General features: G+C 41.2%; 1 pseudogene; it reads right to left on the bottom strand.

Annotated features, from left to right (window-relative positions):
- Window positions 1–9,320: 9,320 nt before the first annotated feature.
- On the bottom strand, window positions 9,321–9,955 carry LOC100756271 (annotated as a pseudogene).
- Between the last annotated feature and the right edge of the window lie 829 nt (window positions 9,956–10,784).

Raw genomic sequence — 10,784 nt, 5'->3', positions numbered from 1 at the left:
TTCCTAGATGCTACTTGGGATGCCATTAAGCAGTTGCCCAAGTTTTGTCTTCCTTATGTTCATGCTTGTTCTCAACTATTGTGAGCTTTAAAACCAGTGTTAAACCAACTCCTTTTCTGTGGCCCTATGAGCTCATGTGTCTGGATCCTGACTATTTATAAGTTATAATAATTGATGGATTCTAATTATCCTTTAAGATACATGCCTGTCTTCTCACAGATTGTCACATATTTGATTATGTATGCCCCAATAGTTGATAAGCAATGGTGCAATTATATGATTTATACTTTACAGAATTTTCAACTGAGCACAGAAGCTTTTGAAGCACTGAATCGCTGTTGGAGATGCTGCATTAAATCCCAGGTCCCTGTCATAGCAGGGAGGCTGGGCACATACAGCTGAGACTTAAGGACTGGGATTCCTATCCTGGCTGCCTACCTGCCAGCATTTTACCCAAGCCTGGATTACCTGGACTCCCTGCACTTTGTCAAGAAATGGTTCCTAAAGATGCTGATATAGGAAGATTGTCTGAATTATGTAGCTGTTGTATTTTAAAGCAGATAACAGAAATAAAAACAAATTCAAAACATGTAGAAATATTCAAGTGCTGCCAAAAAGCAGGGAGTGAAAGACATGTTCTAAATCAATTGTGCAATAAATGTTAAATTGCATGCTCACTGAACCCAATTTTTTCATTAATTACAGTTGATAGCTCTCCTAAAGTTAGGAAGAAAAGGGGTATATTGATTTGAAATGTGAAATAATTACCTGTAGATTGCTACAGCTTATACATACATACATACATGCATATATAAATACATACATGCATCCCATAATATTTCATCAACTCTGTTTCCTCAGTGATGGAATTCACATGTAGAGGTAACCTCATAGATTCTATCATCTACCATCATCTAAAGACGCCATAGATTTCTTATTTTGTGAAAATACTTTTGATGGTACCATGAGAATGAAATCACCAAAATGACCCAAGTCTCAGAATTCCTGCTGTTAAGCACAGCTACATATAGATAATACTTGGTAAATAGCTACTACATTTACTTCCTTCATACTTTTAAGTTATTTCCATTTGATTCTTTTAATAGTAGAATCCTGAAGATACTCCAAACGTCTATTTTCAAAGAGTTAATCTCTGGTCTGTGGCATGCCACAAAGTTGGTAGAATCTTTAGGTGGAAACAACTAGAATAAAGTCTGGCCACTGGTATGTGCCCTAGATAGGAATATTAAAAACATCCTGTCTTATCTCCCCCTTTGCTTATGGACCATCCTGACAGAAGCAGCTTCCCCACCAAGTACTTCCAGTGCTATAACCCATGTCAACATAGACCTGAAACAGTTGAGGCAAGTGACTGTGGTCTGAAAAGTCTGAATCTATAAGTCGAAATAAACCTCCCTACCTCATAAGTTGATTTATCTCAGGCATCTGCTGAGTAAGCAGACTAACACACACATAAACTTTCAGTAATTCAGTAATAAGGAGCAGAGTTTAATCATACTTCATCTCAATCAATGAAATAAAACATTAGGATGGAATTGTAATCATTCTATGAATTAGTCAGTTTAATCAATATCATTATTTTTTTAATTTCTAGAACTTTCACCCTCCCATAAAGTAATAGGATTATTAGTAAGCTTTCAGGAAGCTCTGTTTTACAAAGGACAATGGTGGGCAGAGGACTGATTTCTAAAGGGCTGCCTGGAACTCAGAGATGCTGTAACCTATAGAGTTGGGATTAAAGCTCTCCACAGTGAATTTCCAGACATGAGAATTTCAAAGTAGCTGTGCTTGCTGAGGAGGATCATGGGTTAATCTTTAATGACAATCCAGGAATGGAGAAATGGCTGTTATTATTTGATGTTTTTGTTATACTTCCTAGTATATTGTAGTTGAGTTTTGCTGTATTTTGAATTTTGACCTGTGAAATAATGAAGCTCTAAAGGACAATTACTTTTATGTATTGTTTACATTACTTTTCCTTTTCTCAATCAGAGTGTATGGGTGTTTTTCCTGCACATGTGTCTGTGTACCATGTGTATGTATGTCATGCTTGCTGAGCCCAGAAGAGGGTGTTGGGTCTCTTGGGACTGGAGTTACAGATGGTTGTAACAAGTAGCTATGAAGGTGCTGAGACTAGCACCTGGGTCATCTGGAAGGGCAGCAAGTACTTTTAACTGTTAAGTTATCTCTCCAGTCCCCTCATATATTGGTTTTTATTTCAATTCAGAAGCATCTTAGACTTCCAGGAATTCAAATGTACACTGGCCCATAGTTTAAACATACTCTGCTGTGTGCAGACATGGGTACCTTGTGACACACTGCTTCACCATGCCCATAAACATGCATTTTAAATGAAAACATAAAACATACACTTTATGGTTTAACCATAACTAAACATAAACCATAGGTTAAAATATTAGTTGAATATATTTAATAGTAATAGGGAAAATCCAATTCTGTATAAGTATATTCAAAAATTGAAGTCAAACATGTTATGAACAAGACATACCAAATCCCTAAACTGTCTTACTATTTCTAGCACTCAGGAAATGAATCTGTATAAATGAATCATCCCTTGATCCTACATTGTGTATATTTACCTCAAAGTGAGGAACTCAGAGGTTATAGAATTGTATTTTCTCTAATAGTTTTCAATTATTTAACTGTGAGAGCTAAATGGAAGTATCTCACATGGTTGTGGATATGACATGTGACTTTTTTTCCCCTTCTCATCCCTAAATTCACCATCTACTTTAATCCTCTGCTTTACTTTGGGTCTGTAAATTACATAGCAGTTACAGAAAGGATTTGGAGAAGGAATTCAGTCAGCTGTTAAAGACCTTGGAAATATTCTCGTGTTCATGGCAGGTCTAGAGCACAGCAAGAGGAAATGTGGGGCAGATGCAGGAGGGGAGGAACCCCTGTAGTATAGTTGCACCTTTCTTTTTAGAAGTGTTTTGTTAATTCTTCATGAATTTTGTAAATGTTCACTATGTATTTTAGTCATGTCTAATCATACCACTGCCCATTTTCCCCTTCAACTCCTCATGTACCTCCCCGACACCTCCGATTTCATCCTTTCCCCTCTTCTTCTTCTCTCCTTCCTCTTGTATCCCACTGGATAGAAACAGCACTTTAGGTATATCCACATTCTCATGTATGTGGGGTCTTTGGTCAAAGTGAGGCCAACCTCCTAGTGGCTACACCACTAATGAAAAATTACTCTCTCATTTAGCATCAACTGCCAGAAGTTCCTTAGCTAGCGGTGGGATCTTATGATTCCCTTCTCCATCCATGCAGGAATTTTGACTGGCTTGATCTTTTGCAGTTTGATTAGAATGTCTGTGAGTTTATGAATGCAATACTCAGGTTATGCCCAGAAGACAACATTTTACATCCCAGACTCTTATAGTCTTTCCCTTCCCTCTTCCACAATTGGTGCAGGCATATCTGATGGGAATGACAAATGTAAATGTAAGCATATTGGTTATGATTAAAACTCTCTAAAATCTCTTTTTAAGAAGAGATTAATTTAAAATGCTTAACACTGGGGGTAATAGTTTAAAATCTATGCTTAGGTGATCTTAAAGGAAATGTGTGGCTCGTCACCATTTTAGCTACTGTCCCTGCATTGGAATGTAGATAGCTATGTGGCTGACAGCCATGTGTGCTGGTATTGGAAAGAATGGATTTCTCCACCTGACCTCATTCCCATCTTGATTAAAGTGACCATATGGCATAAGCCAACCAAGAAAAAAACAACTCCTCCTAACTGTGAGGCCCAAACCAGATAATTCTTCCACTACTTTCAATTATACTAAAGAGCCTCAATCCACAGTCCCTTCTGTCCCTCTCTAGCCTCTCTGGTTTCCCTCACTCCCTTCTCAGTGACCAGGCTGCATATCTAGGTAGGGCTGAGGCAGTCTTGCACCAGAACCCTGAATGGAAATACAACAACCGGGAAAGGGGGGAATCCTTGCTAGGGATCATTTTGTAACTTGTTTCTTAGATGACCACCATTTTCAAAGAGGTCATCCAGGACAAACATGATAACCCATCTCAATTCCTAGACTACCTCACAAAGGTCCTCTTACGATATACCAATCTGGATACTGAGACCCCAGATGGGCAACAAATTTTTGTGTCCTACTTCTTTTCCCCGATTTTCCTTGATATTAGGGCCATACTAAAAGTACTAAAGAAACGACCCCTGTCTGACCCCACAGGCAGAAGTCTTGGCCATGGCCTTTAAGGTATACCATGGGAAAGATGAACTCACCGCCAAGATACCAGATGCTAACAAAGGCCTTTCGACTGGCCATAGCAAATGCCTGGGTTCCCTGGCCTCCAAAAGCCCAAGAATTATTAGGTTCCTGTTTCAAATGCAGTCAGGGGGATCACTGAGCCTGGGCCTGTCTGAACTCTCATAAACCACTCAGACCATGTCCAAGGTTTCATCAAGAAGGACAATGAGGTGTTCACTTCCCCCATGTCCCTTATGATGTGGGAACATCAAGTCCAGATGGCCCTTCAGCTGACCTTCTAGATCTGTCCATGGATGACTGAGGAGGGTCATGCTTTCTTTCTTTTTTCTTTTTTTTTTTTTTTCCTTTTTGGTTTTTTGAGACAGGGTTTCTCTGTGTAGCTTTGGAGCCTATCCTGGCAATCACTCTGGAGACCAGGCTGGCCTCGAACTCACAGAGATCCGCCTGCCTCTGCCTCCCGAGTACTGGGATTAAAGGCGGGTCATGCTTTCTTGACCTGAATACTGCCATCTCTGTCCAAGAGTCTCAGGTAGACATTACAGTATCAGAGTGATCTATCTATCTCCTTCTGGACACTGGGGCCACCTACTTAGTCTTGATAGAGTTTTAGGGACCCACATCGCCTTTTCATTCCTCTATTATAAAATGGGGGGGGCAGCCTTACCAGTCTCACCAAACCCTACCAGATATATCCACCCAGGCTGATAGTCAGTCTCCACAGCCCCAAGGACTCAAACCCTTTATCTCTGACCTCTAATATAAAATTTCCTGTATACCACTTCTTTACCTTTTAATACCCCCATCTTGCAGCTAAAAAATAATGGAACCTACTGCTTGGTTCAAGATTTCTGGCTTATCAACTCAGCAGTAACTCCTCTTCATCCCATAGTACCCAACCCTTACACTCTCTTCTGCACCACCCCCTGAGAGATTCTAGACCTTAAGGATGACTTCTTTTCCATACCTCTCTATCCCAAGTCACAAATTATCTTTGCCTTTACTTAGACTAACACCAATACTCATATTTCCATCCAAATCTCCTGGACTGTCACATTCCAAGAGTTCAAGGACAGCCCACATTCACTTGGTCAGGCTCTAGCCTCTCAATTATTCTTTCTGTCTCTTCCTAAATCCAAGTTTATAAAATATATAACAGTGCTTTCCTTTGTAGTCCACACCTGCAAGTTAGCCAGGCTGATATCTTTACCTTATTAAACTTTCTGTCCAGCTGGGGAAAAAAGTCTCACCCTCTAAGGTCCAACTGCCCAGTACTCAGGTTACTTATCTGGGATGATCTATCTCTCCAACTCACAAGGCAATTACATAACATAGAAAGCAATTCAGTCACTCACAGCCCCTACCACCAAGGATAAAATTCTAACCTTCTTAAGGATGGCCAGCTTCTTATACCCTTGGGTTCCTACCTTCTCTCTTGTCAACCTCTCCCTATTTGAGATGACCGTTGGCTCTGTACATAAACCCCTTCTTACACCCATTGTTATAGCAATTATCACAGCAGCCTATCAGGCACAATCAAAATACAGAGAGTACACATCCCACTCTCTCAAACTCTAGGTATAGGCATGGCATAATAAATGAAAGGTTCAGGTCACACCGTCTCTAACAGTCCTGGATACAGCTGCTGGTATTGCCATTGGAGCCTCGGGACTGACTACTTACCTAGATACTTATCATCAGTTTTCCTCAGTTCATCTAGGATCTCTAACAGGTGGCTCAGACTATACATATCCTCCATGTCAAGTAGGTTCACTGGTCACCATTGTACAACAAAACTGGCAAGAATTAGATTCACTAACAGCAGAAAAATGTGGTCTTTGTCTCTTCCTTGTGATGGAAGGCTACTTCTATGTCAACCAGTCAGGTATAATAAAAGTCAAAATATGACAACTCTAGATGGATATCTAAAAATGTAAGAAACAGCTTGATGCCTCTGGCCAGTGACATCAGTCTAAAATGGAATTGGATACAACCCTTCTTAACCCTCTCTAACCCCCTTTTCTTAATCTTACTAGTCACACCATCTTATAAACTTCTTGTCTAGATTTCTTCAACAATAGATTCAAAAGATTTCTAACCAGACAATCAGTTGTTAGTACAGGATTACCAGGCCCTAACTACAATTCCCAATTATACCCTGATGGTGAAGATCAAGTTTGCCCAAAGGATTTTGATGCCCCTATTCATCAGGAATTACTTTAATGATATAATGATAACATCACCCCTTCCCCATGATCTGTTTATCAACAATAAACAAAAAGGGGAAATTTAAACCCCTCAAGCCATACAAGTGCCCAGGCACCTCCTCTGTGAACTTCCGACTGACCTTGTCCCAGTTTTAACAGAAGGTTTCCAACATGGAGTTCAGAGGCTTGCCCTCCATGGTTTAGATATCAGAATTCTGCTAGTGCTTTTGAATGCAGAGGGTGACAGTCATGTTGGACCAACCCAAAAAGATACAGAAAGGAAAAAGTTTTAATGATTACATTTGGTACCAAAATCCAGTACAGCCTTTTCTAGTGCCTAGTGCCTGTGTTCCCCCTCACTGGGACTCTGTCTGTCACCTCTAGTATACCTGCAACAGACCAAAAGAGTATGATGTGAGTAGCAATAGTCCCTATAGGGAATGGTCTGTTCCTTTACTTTGTTTTGCTCTCCTTTCTTTGTCAGATAGTCAGGAGGCTTGCCTGATATGGAACAGAGATTTTGGAAGAAACTTTTAAACAAGCATCCTTGGGTCTAGAGGAGGGGGAGTTATACCCCAACTCCAGTGCCAGATTTTAATTCAAGTGGGACAGCAAAAAAACAACAGTCTAATGCCACTCAGACCTGAAAGATAACTGAATTCCTGTAAAATTGAATCTATATGCTGATAACAAAGAAGGCTTAGGCATAGGAAATATTTGAGTCTGCTTATAAACAGAGGATGCTGCAGGATAGAGGGAGCTGAGGAAAGCACCAGCCAGTAAAGTGTGTGTGCAGGGTATGTTCATGTTGCAACTGGTCTACACTTGGCTTTCTCTCCTTCACACTAGATCATGCTCCTGGCTCCCACTCTTCAGCAAACTAACAGATGCATCAATGGTGACTTAAAGAACAGGACATTTACACAGTGTATGTTGGGGGGAGACTAGACAAAACCAAACAGGAGCAGAGAAAAGAGAAATGGAGAATGGGGAATCTCTTTCTATTTATCCAATCACTTACAGTATTTGTAAAGGTCCCAAATAATATTAGGATCCAGGGTGCCATTAGGTGGCCCTTTGGATTTATTATTGGTTGTAAAAACAAATAAATTTAGGACTCTTCAGGTTGAGTGCCAGGTATAGAGGCTAGAAGTTTTCTATGAGGCATGCAAAGAGGGAACAACATGGTATGGAAGACACCATCCCTATAGATGAGAAAGAAGAAAATGCCACTGCAGCCTGTAGTAGCAGGTGACCCCAGGACTCAGTCAGGACTAAATGAGGATCAGCCTTTCAGCGTATTGTCACCATACTCAACTTAATGGGGGACCAGGGGCTTAGCCTGGTTAAGCCAGAGGAGAAACTTGGTGTCTGGTACCAGGCTTTTGTAGAGGCAAGAAGGTGAGGGAAAAAACAAGCTCTAAGGGAGGGGTGTCTTATCCACAGAAAAGATCTGGGGAGCTGAGTCACAAAAGCCATGAGGGCCCAGAGAAGCTGTGGGGTTATAGGCAGCTCTGAAGGGAGGGATTTCCCAACAAAACTGTTACAGCTCTGTTCCCCAGCAAAGTGTTAAAGTACTGCTCTGAAAAAGGTTTCCCTAAAGCAATTGTAACAACTCTGTTTTGGCAGAGGAGGGTTTCCCCAGCAAAAGTTTGCTGTTAGGCTTTTCTCTGTTCCAGTTATGGGAAGTTCTGAAGTGGAGATGGAAGAAGATGACAGGAAGGGGCATAATAGCCAAATTGGGCCTAAGGAAACTGCAGGATTGCAGTTCCAAGGGTAGGGGCATGGGGTCAGGTGAAAAGGGCTAGCCATAGCCTTAAAAACCATGTCTGGGGAGTACCTCCACCTTCAAGAATACCAGAGGGGTTCAAGACACTCAGAGGTCACTTTCTCAGACTCAGAGAAATGTTTACACTGGCCAAAGGGGAAACTTACGTAATTGCTGCTGGTGGATGGGGTACTGAGTGATTGGTGAGCCAGAGGGTGAGTCTGATGTGGGTGAACTAGAGATGAGGGGAAGGGTCCCAGTGAAACTATGCCCTCTGAGGGGAAACTCAGCCACTAAGTGAGCTGTAATGTGAGTATTACAGCTCAGAAAGAAGGGTATTATGGCAGTCAGGAGCCAAGGAATACCAAAAAGTCACATCACACAACAAGCATCACACAAGAGATTTATTGGGAGGAAAAAACTAAGAGGTGGTTGCATCTGCTCAAGCAAAAAAACAGCAGCAATTTTAACAGGATACGGGGCTTATATAGAGTTTCTTGAGGAGAATGGAGCAACTTTTCAGGGTGAAGCTTTCCAAGGTGGAGATGGTGGGATATTTTTTTAATAAAAATAAATGTATTTACTTAGAAGAATCCAGAATGTCAACAAAACAGCTACAATTTTTGTTTTTGCAATTACAGAGTGGTATTCAGTTAACAGAACAATTATCTTCATATAAGCTGCATCAGAGACACTGCATCAGAGACAACTGAAGATGGAAAAAAACACAAACAAAAAAAACAGAAAAAAAAACAAAAAACTATCATCCCCATATATAACTAATTTGTGCTGTGCACCAACAAGAACCTGATTTAAATTTCCATGCCAATTTACAACCCCCAGACTGTACCAGGCAAGGTTAGTGGACAGGGCTATCTAAAGGCACATTCGGTAGTGTGTTAACTATACAAAAAAAAAAAAAAAAAAGACACTGTGCAGTTTAAAAACAAATCTTACACAGACTTACATTTCAGGTTTTTTTTTCTTTAAAAGGAGTGAGTTGGGTACAGGGGGGTTAAATGCTTTATAGACAAAAAAAAAAAAAACTGTGCTAGAACCAACTTATTCATCATCATCTTCTTCATCTTCCTCTTCTTCCTTCTCTTCCTCATCCTCTTCATCCTCCTCCTCATCTTCCTCTTCCTTCTTTTTCTTGCTCTTTTCTGCCTTAACCACCCCGTTTGTCGCTGCATCAGGTTTTCCTTTAGCTCTGTAAGCAGCAATATCCTTTCCGTACTGCTCCTTCAGCTTGGCAGCCTTCTTTTCATAGGGCTGCCTGTCCTCTGCAGCAGTGTTGTTCCACATCTCTCCTAATTTCTTTGCAACATCACCCATGGACAAGCCTGGGTGTTCTCCTTTGATTTTTGGGCGATACTCAGAACAGAACAAGAAGAACACCGAAGGAGGCCTCTTGGGTGCATTGGGGTCCTTGAACTTCTTTTTGGTCTCCGCTTTGGGGGGGATTTAGGTTTTCATTTCTCTTTCATAACGAGCCTTGTCAGCCTTTGCCATGTCTTCAAATCTCCCCTTTTCTTTAACAGACATGGTCTTCCACCTTTCTGAGCACTTCTTCGAGAACTCTGAGAAGTTGACAGAAGCATCCGGGTGCTTCTGTGTTCCTCTCTGCAAGTTTGCACAAAGAATGCATATGAGGACATTTTGCCTCTTGGCTTCTTAGGATTTCCTTTGCCCATGTTTAGTTGATTTTCGTCTGCGAGGAGTCGCCTAGTGCCGGTCCAGCTCGCATTTGCCCCGGCGCTGTCTCTGTGGAGCTCAATGTGTCGCCGATGGTGGGATTTTAAGTACAGAGATTGGGCTTTTTAGTCTGTAGAGTTGGGGGTTGGGTTCAGCAATTAGAGTAGTTAGAGCATTCTGAGGGTAGAACCTGGCAGCTGAAGGTCCTCAAGGGAAGAACCTGGCCATTTGTGTTACCTGAGGGGCTTACAATAAAGCCAGCACAGTTGCTTGTCAGAGATTGAACAAAGCTGAGCTGCATGATGGTTGCCATACCACTTCTGATTTGATCTCCACATGTTACATGGGTAGAAATGCTCTCTCTACATGCCCAAGTTGTTAAATAATCTTATTGCTAGTTATTACTCAGGGAGGCTAGCAGCCATCTCCAAGACATTGAAGGCAATTTCCATTGTTCTTGGTTGCCCATCATAACTGGATGGTAAGACCTTATTGTTAAAGACTCCACACACTTTGGTTGTAGGACACAGAGAAATCAAGCTCAGAAGTCAGGTATGGTAGTGCACATCTTTAATCCCAGCAATGTGGAGGCAGCAGCTGATGGATCTCTATGAGTTAGAAGCCAGTCTGGTATACAAAGTGAGTTCCAGGACAGCCAGGATTGTTACACAGAAACTCTGTCTCAAAAACAAACAAACAAAAACCCCAAAAATGACAACAAACAGACAAACAAACAAAAAATCCACTTAGGTAAATCAGCTAACAGAAACTTCCTCCTTGCTGGCTATCTTTCATAGGCTGCTGGAGGAAACAAGACATTCCTGGCCTTAT

This window comes from Cricetulus griseus, chromosome 2 (assembly GCF_003668045.3).
Source record: "Cricetulus griseus strain 17A/GY chromosome 2, alternate assembly CriGri-PICRH-1.0, whole genome shotgun sequence".
NCBI classification, from domain to species: Eukaryota; Metazoa; Chordata; class Mammalia; order Rodentia; family Cricetidae; genus Cricetulus; species Cricetulus griseus.
The sequence above is the reverse complement of the archived record's forward strand: the minus strand, read 5'-3'. Positions and strand labels throughout refer to the sequence as shown.